At 41.7% G+C, this 14,778-nt stretch overlaps 1 protein-coding gene across 1 annotated transcript in view; it reads right to left on the bottom strand.

The window, feature by feature from the left end:
• PTH (parathyroid hormone) overlaps nucleotides 1-14,778 on the bottom strand; it is a 104,793-nt gene that overhangs the window by 5,612 nt on the left and 84,403 nt on the right. The window lies entirely within an intron of this gene.

Below are 14,778 nucleotides of genomic sequence, written 5' to 3'. Positions count from 1 at the left end.
ATGTTGATCTAATTTGTTTTGAGCTTGCCGAGTTGCTAAAGCCGTCTGTAGACAGTTTGAATCTCAGTCGGTTTCAGCAGGGACCGGACAAGTTTCGAACCATGTATGGGCAGGCTGAATGTATCCACGTTGAATGATTGATCAATTTGGTTACAAACAGCCTGCAAGATTTTACATGCAATTATTGCTAGCCGCTGTTATAGCCACTGTGTTTGCAGGAAAGAAAATCTCTTAAAGCGGGGGTCCACCTATCTATTGTTTTTTTTTTTTTTTGAGTTCATTCACAAACTTTTCTTCTCAGCATTACATACTGACATATTGTGTGTAATATGTCCACCTGTGTCAGATTTCGTCGGAAAGAATAACTTATATTATTCACTGCAGGCGGTTTCCATCTTCATTGTGGGCATTTGAAGCCCACAAGCATTTATTTCCTGGATGTGGTGAATGCTGTGCTCCCAGAATTCACCGCTCATTCCCGCACATGCTCAGTGGCATCCTGGGAAGCCTGAGACTAGCTCCCAGGAGTCTGGGAGAGGCTAGAAACACGCCTACTCCCACGGGAGGAGAACCAGGAAGTGCAAAGAAGAATAGAAAAATAAAAGGTAATTACTACTAATTACGGCGATTTAAATTTTTTTAAACGGCATGTCAGCATCTAGGCAAGGAAGAGAATACATACAGATATTGTTTAAAATTTGGGTGGAACCCCCGCTTTTAAGGTTGGCCATATTGACATATTGACATATTGTTTTTTGTTTGTGTTCAGTCAGCGGGCTGAAGGAAAAAAAAGTACAGATTCCCCCATCCAAACAATAGAAGTAGATAGGGGAATCCAACCTGCTGAGACAGAACTCCTTCAAAACCTGGAACAAGTATACAGCAAATTAAACTGATCTTTTGAAAATGTTTAAAAGTCCAAATATAAAAATGGAAAATGTGTGGCCTTTGGAAAGCAGCCACACCCTGACTGGAAAAGCCTGTCCCTTACTAGCATGTTGTAGAGAATGGTCTCTCTAAAGAAGTATGATACATCCCCTGTTGAGTTAGGCTTCATGTACATGGGACGTTTTTACAACCTCTCCTGAACGATTTAACTTGACCGATAGTAACCCACGTTTAAAATGTCAGTTTTGCTGTGTTTACGGGCCCGTTGCCGCGTTTTGTCGCATTTGAACTTAGAAGCATTTAAAAAAAAAATGTTTTTTTTTAAATATCCAAAAATGAAAAACGCCTGTAAATGAAACATGTCTACATGTGAGTTACCGCACTTAGCCATGTTTAGAAGCGTTTGGCGCTTGAAATGCCTCTAAACTCAGCTTCTGAACCCATTTTTTTGCTTTCCAAAAAAAGCCTCTAAACTCAACTGTCTAGAAACGACTATAAATGACCCTGTGTACATGTACTGATAAGATAACATAGAGGAGAGTTCAGGAGCAGTTGAAAAAAATGCCCAACTGCTCCTAAATGCTCTGAACAAACTCGGGTCATGAGTGAAATGTGTCAACATGACGCCATCATACTCCCTGTAGCGCAGACTCAGGTCCTCCCACCAGCTGACAATCCCCCTCGGCACTTCCTGGGAGATCCGAAGGAGCCGCTGGAGTGTTCGGGCTGGACGTATGCCCACAAACAACTAGAGAGACCTCTATCAGCTCTGTACCAGTGATCTGGATGGACGGACGGAGACTATTCCTTGGGTCATCAGCAGTTTGGACTTCGGCTTAATACATGTGCAGTGGCAGAGGTGGCTATCAGCAGAGTGGAGAGCGGTGAGCTGTATTGTTCCCTAACTCCCAGCTGGGGGAAGTTTATTCATACACACACTCACCTGCCCCATAGTGATACACTAACCGGCCTGCATATGTTACCTAGTAGCCTTAGTAACTGCCAGTAGTATGACCCCTGCAGAGGAATTGTGAAAAATTGCTTTGTGTTTACTCTCCAAGTTACATCTCCAGTGACTTTTTCATGTCATTACTTATAAACTCTCCTTGTTTTTCCATTTTACGCCATTGGAGTCCAATTTGTTACATCATGGTATATTATAATGGCTTCATAAATTCCAGGATGGGATCCTCAAATCATGTGTGGCATTCATCTGACTTAAATCTAATACATTGACATTATTATTGTCCATACCAACATAGTTATTGCCAGCGATTTTACAAGTACAAGCTTGAGAGGGGATATGATTTCAATTTACAAATACTGTACTGGTGACCCCACAATAGGGATAAAACTTTTTCGCAGAAGAGAGTTTAATAAGACTTGTGGCAACTCATTACAATTAGAAGAAAAGAGGTTTAACCTTAAACTACGTAGAGGGTTCTTTACTGTAAGAGCGGCAAGGATGTGGAATTCCCTTCCACAGGCGGTGGTCTCAGCGGGGAGCATTGATAGCTTCAAGAAACTATTAGATAATCACCTGAATGACCGCAATATACAGGGATATGTAATGTAATACTGACACATAATCACACACATAGGTTGGACTTGATGGACTTGTGTCTTTTTTCAACCTCACCTACTATGTAACTATGTAACTATGTAAGTATTTAGTGATACTTAGAAGGGGGGAATGTCTGTATGTGGTGGCCATCTGAGTTTCTAGACAACGTTATCTAATTTTAGGTATTTTGGTGGAGGTATGTTCTACTTTTGAACAGTGTCATTGAACAGTGTAATTTTTGTAATAAATACTTTTTCATAATTTTTGTACTCAGCTGCCGTTTCCTTTTTGAAGAATTGCTTTGGGACCATCTTGGTTTCCTGTTCTTTTTGTATGCTCCTAAACATCCGTTTACCAGCAGCAGTGTACATGAAGCCTATGACCTATAGTTCTGCAATCAGCAAAACTCATGCTGGAATGCTCTAGCTCTGTATCCACAGGGGCATGCCAGACTTCTGCAGAGAGACCCACTGCTTCCACACAAACATGGGTCCATCAGCATGCTGTTATCTTCAAGGCTTTCTAAAGAAAACAATTGTACAGCTTTGCACACCTTTATTTTTGCTTCAACTGGAATATATTTAGCGGACCTAAACTGAAAGTTCAGTTGGGTTTTCAAAGAGAAGTATTGTCAAAGTTTTTTTGGCCATATTTCTCTTCTGGGTCACAGGAGTGCACTTACTTTTGCTCTCCTGTGACCCAGAGTCAGCTTATAGCTGGCTGTTGCCTGCTGTCAGCTGACATGGCAGTATCTGGAAGGATCTCGACCATATTGTTACATACTTGTGTTTGGTCAGAAAATTAGTAGGTACTGAAGACCTTTGATTAGCCTGACATTCAGGCAAATGTTATTTTCATAAGAAGGTCACACAAAGGCAGCCTGCAAATTTTGTTAAGCATAGGTTTCCCTTAGAGCAGTAATTCTCAACCTTTTCCAGTCAAGAAATCCTTTAAAATTCTGCACCCCTTTCTAAAATGTAAAAACTAAACTAATAGTTTTATATAATGCAGCAACATTTACACACATAGGACACCCAATATTAGAGGTGATTTATTCTTCCAAAGCAAACACACCTTTGCACACTGGTACTGATTAGTATTCCAATGTTTCTCTACTCCGTCACTCAGCTAATGTGACCCCAGTGCTAAGGGAGAGGGGCAAACAAAGAGCCTCAAACATCCTCCTTATTAATCAATGACATCATTAATTATTGTGTTCCCAGTGGCTAAAAGGTTATAATAGTACACAATGAAAACCTTTGGCTTTGTTAATGAAAAGCCAGGCTTCATCCCCCCACTTAGTTGCAAACAATTTCTGGGCAATTTTTAGGTATTTTGCCAAAGCACCCCAGAAGAAACCGAAAGACACCCCAGGGTGCATGGGCACCCTAGTTGAAAAAGGCTGCTTTAGAGCAGCTAGACAAGCGTTAATTTTTATTGTGTAGATGTACAGTATATTGTGTAAGTGTCTAAAGGGTGTTTAGTGGGGGATTTGTGGTATACAGTAATTATGGAGATCCGGGCTTGTTTCCTTGATTAGAAGGTTGGGGATCTGGCCCCAGGGGCAAGTGCCACCTTTGTAAATAGTTGAGGATATTTTTGACGATAACTATGCTACAGAAACTGTACTGCCTGAAGGATATAATATATTATAAATTCTGCATGGCTACAAAATGTACCTATGGTATCTGCATTAGATAGTTCAGACGCCAATACATTTCATCAGCTGGAAAGGTGATGTTTCCTCATATTACTAGGAACAGGGACTAGGAACAGAAATCAAATTGGAAAATTCTGTGAGCCACAATGATCTTATGCCTTGCTTTACTAAATCCAGCTGCATGCGCTAATCACGCTTCATATAACATGCATAGGATAAATTTACAAGTTATGCGCTGCGCTTGGGTGACCCCAAAAACAAAATTAATATTAACCAACACTGTGCTTACTAGTGCGATAATATTAAATACAAAAAATATGAATGTTGAATAAATAACCAAGGTGTGAAAAAACAAGTGCTTGTTACACCATAAATTAGTGCTTATTAGTGCTTGTTACACCATACATAGTATCTTAATCAACATAAAAAGTGCTTAGTGCTCAATATAAAGTATCCTGCTTGTCTAAATGAATAAATTAATAAATAATAAATAATGAAAAAAGTTCTCTTTAGCACTCTAAATAGTGCATGCAAATAATGTCCAGCAGTGATAATAAAACAATGCGTGCAGGTGGTGTTCAGCTATGACAACAATCCAACATCATGCCTAAGATATCCTGAGTGCTGCAAAACATGCTCCAGTGCTCCTTCGTGACCCCCTTAAGCTAATGTGCTCACCTCAGAGCGTGTGACTCAGCTGTTACCCTGAGTCCAAATACGCTTTGGAGCTACCCCTGGGCTCAGTCTCAGTGTCTGCTGCACTCCTCCAGCTGGAAACAATGTGGCTCCATGCATATAAATGAAAAAGGAAACTATATAGTGAAATATAGTCAAAATACTTTTATTAAAAGAAAACGCTCCCCACACCGGGGTACTCACATGGCACTGGTGCGTCAGTGTACCATACTATAACGGCTTTCTATGCAAAATCACTGGATGTTTGGTGCGGTATGCTGTGCTGGGACAGCGCTGATGTAAAGTCCGTGTCAGTCTCTCCGTCCTGGCCCCTCCCTTACGCGTCTTCGACACAGGGATCACGTGTCATCATCAGGGGGATATGAATAGACGGATGTTCTACAGGATTATATAAGGCAATCGTGGCTATTTTGACATAGATCGCAGACACTCTAATGCTAGGCTACAACTTCTGTTATGACTAATGAGCCTATCTCACCACATTAACTCTAACTGCTGCTGAAAATAGTAAGTGGGAAAAATTTGCCTAGTGTTATTTTATGACCTGTCAATAGCAGCCGAATGAGACTAATTTTTAAGTGTAATTCCAGGACAGAGCTCCGGTACCCAGCACAGCGCATACCACAGCATACCTCAAAACTACAGGTAAATGCATATCTACATATAAAATATAATGAATAACAGTAATCTAGGATTAAAATCAAAACTAAAATTATTATACCGCAAATCCCCTGTCCATGCGATTTCATCAGAGTGATCTGAATATGTGTGTGGGGTAAACAGATATCCCCATTATGAATCAATATTTTGATACACTAAAATTATTATACCACGAATCCCCTGTCCATGCGATTTTAAAATGCATCTCATCAGAGTGATCTGAATAAGCATGTGGGGTAAATAGATATCCCCATTATGAGTCAATGTTTTAATACAGTATGGTGCACAATGAATAAAATATGAAAATATTAATAAAAATATATAAAATAGATAAAATTACGAAATAAAAAGATAACCATAGAAGACCATTAAAAGGCTATCGCTCAATCCTCATGTACGTACCAACAATCGCTCAAATCCTATATATTAATATAATCCTTAACATTAGAAATACATGATTGATACGCATCAATCAAACATTCAAGCTGGGAAATGAATAGGCCTGAAAACCCCCCAGGAATGCTCAATCTTAGGGTTAAAAATTGCTAAGGAAGCACCTAAGGTCAAATTCTTTATTCAACCCCCCCGGGAAGAGGGAGCCTAACTGGTGTATCCACAATGACTCACGCTTGCTAATCTCCCTAGTATAATTTGAACCTCTCCAATGTTTCTTAGGTGCCTCTATTCCCCAAAATCGCATCCTGACTGTACTTTTGTTATGCACCTCTTTAAAATGTATCGAGCGGTAGTGCTTATCGAAACCTTTCCATATGTTCCTCACATGTTCCTCCATATGATCTTTTAAAGCTCTTGTGGTGCGCCCAATATAAAGAAAATCGCATGGGCATTTGACCGCATATACCACTCCCACTGTATTGCAGGATATAAAATCCCTTATCGTGTATATGTGGTTAGTGTGGGGATGCTGAAATTCCTTAACCCTTTTAGTATTAGTAGGATGCAACTGTAACATCTTCCACAACCATTAAATCCTTTTAGATCCCAGAACATCTTGGGTCTGGAAAGGGGCGGTTCTACAACATTATGTACGAATTTGTCACGTAGACTCGGCGCTCTTTTATACACAATTTTAGGTTTATTTGGGAGTGTATTACTAAGATGTACATCTTGTTTTAATACATCCCAATATTTATTTATGATTTTTTCCACTTCCTTACTCTGTAGATTGTAGTCCAAAATGACAGATGTGCTCCCATTATCGTTATCATCCCTTGTTCCAATTCTATCCCTCAAAAGATCTTCCCTATTCAGATGCCTGACTTTATCCCTCTCTTTTTGCAGAAATTCATTACCATAACCTTTATCAGAGAACATTGCACTCAACCTATCTGATTGGGTCTCAAAATCCACATCACGCGTACAATTTCTCCGCATCCTCATATATTGGCCTCTGGGAATGTTGTCAAGCCATGGCCTATGGTGACAACTTGATGTGGGAATATATGAGTTCCGATCCGTAACCTTAAAAAAGGACTTGGTTTCAATACCACTAACAGTTTTAAATATCTCTAGATCAAGGAAGTGTATCCGATCCCAACTAATATCCCAGGTTAACTTGATACTCCGGTCATTATTATTCATTGATTCCAGTAACCCCATCAGTGATTCCATATCTCCACTCCAGATAATCAGGAGATCATCAATAAATCTTTTGTACAACCGGATATCTCCAAATCCATCACCCAGACCTCGTTCCACCTCCCACTTGGCCATATAGAGGTTCGCTACGCTCGGGGCGAACTTGGCGCCCATAGCTACTCCTCGTACTTGCAGATAAAATGTATTATCATACCAGAAGAAGTTGTGATGTAGACAAAAGTCCAAACACTTCAAAATAAATTTGTGTAGGTCCTCTCGCGTTAAATCATCCTCTTTTTCCAGAGCCCACTTGACTGCATCCAGGGCCCCTTCATGATCGATATTGGTGTATAGCGAGGCTACATCTCCTGTGGCCATGATAAATTTTTCACTGGTGTTATATCTCTTTAATAATTGTAAAGTGTGCTTGGTATCTTTGAGGTAGGCATCCGTTTTCCTTACTAGTGGTTGTCAGTGGAGATCGATATATGCTCCCAATCTCAAGGTTAAAGACTCAATCCCACTTACTATAGGTCTTCCGGGAGGTTCAACGCTATTTTTGTGAATTTTAGGAAGGTAATATATTACCGGGATTTTACTGACCATGGGAACCAGATATTTAGCTTCCTGTTTACTGAGAAGTTTGTTCTCCATACCCTGTTGCACGATAAGTTCTAATCTTTCTTTGTACAATTTAGAGGGATCAGCATTTAGAGGCTGGTAAGTGTCCTCATCATTTAATATCCTGTTCATCTCTGCTTTATATTGTTCAAGGGATAGGACAACAATCCCCCCCCCCTTTATTCGCAGGCCTGATCACTATATCAGTCCTACCTTCCAATGATTCCAACCCCTTCCTGAGATCAATGGATTCATACACCTTCTTGATAGGTAGTCTTTCTAGTTCACTCGTGACTAGTTTTTTGAATAGGTCAACATATTTATTGTTGGTTATGTGGGGGTTGAATACAGAGTTGTTCCTCAAATTAGTGAAACTGTTGTTCGTAATCGCCCTTTCTATCGGATTAATGGCATAGTATTTTTTAATGTTGAGCTTCCTAATAAATTTTTGTAATCCAACATAAGTTTCGAATTTATTGAGCCCCTTTTTTGGCGCAAACTTAATACCCTTGTCCAGGGTCAAGATTTCCTCCTTGGATAGTGTGGCTCCACTCAAGTTGTAAATTCCTTCTCCTAATCTTCCAGCTTTCTTTTTTTGTTGTACCCTTCATCCAGCTCTTCCCCCCCTCTTTCTAGGTTTCTTATATCGCGGACGCCCCCCCCCCCCTGTCTGCCCCTAAAAAAGACTCATCATTGTGATGGTCTGCAATCCCCTCCAATGGTTGATAACTATTATACACAGGTATCTCATACTGATCCGGTGATTTATCATATCTTACACGCTGAGGTTTGGGTGAATAGTAAGTTCCTCCCCTTTGTGTACCATCATAGGGGCGGGGCAACTGCCTAGAGTGCTGAAAATCACCCTGTGGGGAGCCCCTAAGGGGCTGACGTTGGCCTCCACCATATGGTATTCCTTGTTGGTAGCCATAATTTTGATGACCATTGTTGTAATAATCATGTTGCTGCCCCCCTCTCCGATAGGGTGTGCGATTTGGTGGAAAGCCCTTTCCATATTGATTTCCACATGGTTGAGCTCTGTTGTTATTTCTGTGATACTGTGATCCCCCATAACCCCTGTTGTCATATTCAGGTGGTGGACCATATTGTTGATATCGGTCATCATTCCCATTATATCCTCGGTACTCCTGCTGCTCATAATCAGGTCTTCTCGGTGGTTGCCCATATGGGGTATTAGACTGTCTGACCTCCTGATAATATGGAGGATATCCCTTAACGGGCTGTTTAGTATCATACTGTGGGCGATGCTGCTGGTTCTGAGGTATTGGTGTTTTATTTCCCCCATTTCTATCAGTGGTGGTCTGCTCTTGGGGGTTAACAATACTCCTATTGGCTAATGTTGACTGCGAGCGAAAAACGTGTTTCTTTTGGTAATCTTCAAGATCTCTCCAATATTTCTTTTTCTTCACATTCCTATTCTCTGTATCCTTTTTTTGCATATTTTTCTGCAACTCACACATTAATTTGGTGTCTCCTTAAATGGATTAATCTTATCCCTAATCTCTTTTATCTGCACCTCTAGTGCTTTAAGTTTCCGTTGTTTCCTTTTGATCAGGAAATCCATAACCTCTTTCCCTTTACCAGCAAAGAAAGCATACCATTCATCCACATCATCATCTCCCAGTAAACCATCACTAATGGGTATATCCCACCTTAATTTTCTGGGTATCATATTGTCTTTCAAGTATTTTTCCAAGGTGGATTGATCCCACCTAACATTACATTTTTTATCCATACAATGTCCTAGTTTTCTAAACAAATGTGCTAAGTCATCATACTTTGTTTTGTTATCTGAGAACAGATCCTCCAGATCTTAATCTCTATTATCAAAGAAGGCAAATGGATCCATAGGCTGCTAACAGGTATATGAAAACAAACACAAATCAAGGGACTAGGAACAGGGCCGCTGATAAGGGGGCACCACCGGTCCACCTATAGGGGGTCTGGACAGTTTTAGGTTTCATTACATATTTTTCATATGCTTCCCCTGCGTCTCCCAGTTGCTTCAGTAGATTTATTGCATTTTTCTGAGCCCAATTGGTTTAACAGATGGGCCCAGAAGGCTGAAGCAGAGAAGAAACTTCATGGCGTGTAGGCAAGTGCCTACGGAAATGTTAATGTTTTTTCTATATTCACGTATGCTCGGCAGTTATCTAGGGCAAGAGGGAGCTGCTGGAAATACTGTCAAAATGTAGACCGTTATGCTGCTGGATGGCGCCCCTGGGGGGGGCACTCTGGGCTCCCTGAGGGACTGGAAGCCTGAGGACTCTTAACTACAGAGGATGGACTGATAGCCTTCTAAGGATCTTTGCCAAACATGGACTTTTTTTGACACTTGTATATTATTTACCAATAATGGACTCTGCCTCTAATGAACACTAAGGACTCTCTGCTGTTATTCAGGTATTATTACCCTATGGGCACTAAAGTAGCTTGTACAGGAATTAATGTAAGAAGCTGCCTGATAAAAACTGTTCCTGAGTGATGCCTCTCTTCAGTTATTATTGAAGTCTCTTCTTAAGTGGTGTATTGAATAGCGTATCCAAAGAACAGGGTTTGTAACAAAGGGGCTGTAGGTTAGTGTAGATACAGTACACTTTAGTCCAGCAGGTAGTTTGCTCTCTACTGTGGGCCAGATAACTGTTGCTAGGGACAACCGTATATGTATCATAGCTTAATGCAGCCAACCAGCCAGGGAGTTTGTGACTTGATGTAGTGTGATGGTTACTCTTGTAGTGAAGAGGTGGTGTGTTTGTACCCTTCAATACCAGCCAGCACCCTGCATTCTGGGACTGGATTTGCAGGAAACAGAGTGCCTAGTGACCTAGCCTGGGGGTCAGGGGAGAGCTGTAGAAGGGGCCCTGAGAGAAAAAGCATGTGGAAGTGTTTGTAGTGCCTAATGTAGCAGTAAGGTCAGTTAGCTAGAGGGTTATTGGGTTGCCGATACTAAAATAAAAGTCCTGGCCAACAGCCTCAGTCCCTGGCAGAGTGATATCACTTCCTTCCTGCTTCCATAAACAGTGCTTCAGTGCTTTCATGAGGTGGGAGAGGGCGCAGAGTGGCATCCACGATCAGAGACTTTTTGCAAACCTTTTCCCATGTGCAATCCTTCTGATCCTTGTACATTTTTTACGTTAGTTATTTCTACCTTTTGCATACATCTTCCCAATTTTTAATTTTTATTTTCATTATCTTTGCCTATTCATGCTTCAATATCAACCGACTTTAATTTGGGTTTAGTCTTGGAAATGGTGTGAACCTGGTCGGGAGTGCCTGCTGGCCGGCTGGTTCTCCACTTCCGGGAGCCGTGACGTGCCTGACGGACCCTCCCCCTGTATTTGGACAGGTACGGGTGCCGTCACTGCACGTCAACGTCACGCATCCCAGACTGGACGTGCGGCGCTTACTCAGCGCGGGCCCGCCCATGTCTGTGGTGACCACGCTCGCGGGCAGAATTGGGGGACTTCCGATGGCGGAGGATCGAGCGTTTGCTGGAATCCTCCTGCCGCCGGTCTTCCCCCGCCCCCCCCCCTGCTGCGCTGGCGTGACGTCGGCGACGTCATCGCCCCGGCGCCTATTTGGGCGTCCCTAGGGCGGGTGCCGGTAGTCAAGGCTTCCTCCACGCTCTTCCTCTGGACTGTACACATGGCTGTTGCAATCAGCCACCCACACCCAGGTAATTCACTCATCCCCATCACCCTTCTCCCTGTCTCCTTCACGGTAGCCACATTTGTTCCCCTTTCTTACCTTGCCACTCACCTTTCTTTTTTCCTCTGATTCGCACAATTCACCCTTGATTGGTGGTCATCACCATCACTCACCTCCCCCATCTCTCTTCACACCCACCCTCAGGCCCTTGTTGGCCGGTTTTTCACTTTTTTCACTGCCTTTCCATAGGCCTTATTCACAATTCCTTCCCCCTCATCCATTCCTGTCCAGTTTACCATGGCACACCCTTCATCTCCTCCCTAGGTTGCCTTGCCCTCTTGTGCCTGCTCTGGCCGACGCTTATTTGGGTATCTTGGACGATATGTCTGCCGCGGCTCCCGGTTGGGAGCATTTATCCGGAGGGTCTGGTACCCCGCTTTCGCGCCACAACCACACTTACACCAAATATCAACAGGTAATTGATTTGAGGGTTTTATACCCCATTACCGTACTTACCTACCCTATCATAATACTTCATCCTTTATTCATAGATATATCTTGTGCTTGCTCCTGACGAGTGGCCCCCTAGCCACGAAACGCGTAGAGCTGCCATACATCTTACTTCCAACTAACATTACCACAGTACCAAGTTTACATCCAATATCTTCCTTAAGATCAACAAGACCATGGGTTTTGCAAGTTTTACGTTGTACTACTGTTTTTTACTTATGACCATATTGGTGAACTCTGGAAGGATGATTAATTGCCATTCTATATGATACTGCTTTTATGAATTTATACCATGTATCAATGTATGTTATTACTGTTGCAATCTAATGCTATTGATGTTTATTTTAGATGGCAATTAATAAAACTTTTTACCTTTTCACCTAATTACCTTGCTGCAACCAAGTGTTTCATATAAAGTCCCACTTCCCTCTCGTTTCCCCTTTTGATGCATGACAGGGATGGAAACTCGTAGCCTTACCAGACTACAGTTTCATATAAAGTCCCGAGGGATGGAACAATGGTGCCTTACCAGACCATATGTTCATTTAAAGTCCCTTTCTCTTTCCCTTCAACCCCATTTATTGCACGATCAGAGACTGACAGGACTGTTATGTTACTGCTAGCAGTGGGTCCAGCTATCAAGGAAAGGGGACAGTGGCAGGTTAAGTGAGCAGAGTAGTCCTGGAGAAGGTGGGACTCTCCTGGGGAGAAAGGGAAGCTCAGGTTGAGTGGATCAACTTCTTCATAACCTGCATTATAATTGGGCTCATGTTTGAGGTAGGTATCTTCCTTTCCACAATCTGCACTTCACTGGGAGGATCTCTGTGGCTGAGGCTGGCACTGCTATGGTTCCCCCGGAGCTCTTCTTCACCAGGATAATTTAGCTTGTTTAAAATTGCTGGACTCCACAATGATGTGTCCGTTCCTCTGCATCCTTCTTCTGCAACCTCGGCTGAGTGTCTCTTTAGCGCCCCCTGCTGGAGGGCCAGCACTGGCTGGGCTAAGTGTGAGCTGAGTGCTGGCTGGGCTCTGCTGGTTTGCACACACATATCAGTCCCTCATTTGCATCATTTTAATTTGGCTTTCTTCTTTTTTTATATTATCAGAGTCACTCCTACAGATCACCCCTGGGCTTTGTAAGGCTTGGATTTTATAAAATAACACCTGAGGGATTTAAAGTGTGATTTTAAAGCCCAATTCTGGAAAAACCTGAAAATTATCCCTTGCAAGGGTTAATTGCTCATTTAGGTCTAGTGGGGACTTCTCAAAGTAGATTTACATATTCGATCTTCAATTCCTCCGCACTGCTAGACCAATCTCTGCAGCGTCTTCTCCCCAAGGTCTATAGGCTTGGGTTGGACTTGATGATACCAAGAGACAGTCCACCACTGGAGTGTGGGGCAGCAGAAGATCAGGTAAGTTCACTTTTACTCTTCTCTAGGTTAAATAAGCAATTGACTCTCACAGCAAAGTGCAACTCCGTTGCAAGGAATAATTTTCAAGTTCTTTGAAGTTAGACTTTAAACCTCACTAAGGCCCCTTTCACACTGCCCTTTCACACTGCAGTTTCCGCGCATCACAGGTGCAGCACCATGTACCCATGGCTTCCCATAGACTTCTGTTAGATAAGGTTTTTTTGTGTGTTTTTTTGAAAGCGCACCAAAGATGCAGAATGCAGGACTTGGGAGTCTATGGGAAAGCACAGGTAACCCGCATGTAAACCTTGTGTGGAAACCACAATGTGGCAGTGTGTAAGGGGCCTAAAGTGCTTCAGCACTCAACACCATGATTTCCATTGCACTTAATGATCCAGCCCATTCACACCTGAGCGTAGTGTTGCTTTAAGGCCTCCTTAATTCAGCCATTTAGCTGCATCCAGCAGATTTGAGTGGCAAGAATCCGTGGGCTCTTGCAGCTGGAGTGACAGGTGCATACAAATAGCATACTCCTAACAACACACCTCCTACCCCTGGCAAGTAGGCTGTATGGGGGCCCATGATTTCTAATAGCAGCCCTGACTAGAAATGGAAGCAAATTTGTCTTTGAGCTAAGTAGGGCTATTCCTGATTTAAATGCAAATCATCCCCTGTGATAGCAGCGTATTGGCCTATTAGGGCTCATCAAAAAGGACTGGTAGCTAGTCAACACCTGAAGTGCCATAGCATTGCCAAAATACAAGTTAACATTGACATTTATAACATGAATCAAATGTGTAGTCAAAACAAATTGTATGCACAGCCAAACTAGCATTAGATGTACAAATTAATATATTATGGCTGCCTTGCCAGAATTATGCACCATCATTGATTTTTATTCTAGTTCCACTGCTCTCCTTGCTAATGTTAAACTCTCCAAGGCTGTTCTACATTCATATTTCCTTACAGTGTTTTATATCACACGTTATATATTGTTGCCTATAAGGCTTTTCAAACTTAAATTTATATTCAGATAAAAGTTTCTTTTGTCACATACTGCATGGCATGTTATGCTAATGTGTAATTAATGATCTAATTGCATTGTGTTCCATACATTTTTTACTTTCTTATACATCTAATTAGTAAAATTCCATTATTATTTTACAGAAGATCAAAGGTATCTAGAACACATTCTTCATATTTTTCATTGATAAATTATGTTTTTTATGTAAATACAGTTGGTGATTAATGAATGTGATGTTAATTATATTGGTAAAAAGAAACTTTAATATTAAAGGATAATTGAAATGCTATGCTTCATATATTACTCTGTGATCAAAGCTCAGCTCCAGGCAACCAGCTAAATACACACATGCTTAACATAAATATGTGTGTCTTATCTGCCAAAAAATTTCCATATATAGCTACAGAGTTGGTAAAGTTGAAGAAAGACACAGGTCTATCCAGTTCTACTTATATATGTGTGTCTGTGTGTA

This window comes from Aquarana catesbeiana, linkage group LG02 (assembly GCF_042186555.1).
Source record: "Aquarana catesbeiana isolate 2022-GZ linkage group LG02, ASM4218655v1, whole genome shotgun sequence".
In the NCBI taxonomy this organism is placed as follows: domain Eukaryota; kingdom Metazoa; phylum Chordata; class Amphibia; order Anura; family Ranidae; genus Aquarana; species Aquarana catesbeiana.
Note: the sequence above shows the minus strand (reverse complement) of the source record. Positions and strands in the feature narration are given on the sequence as shown.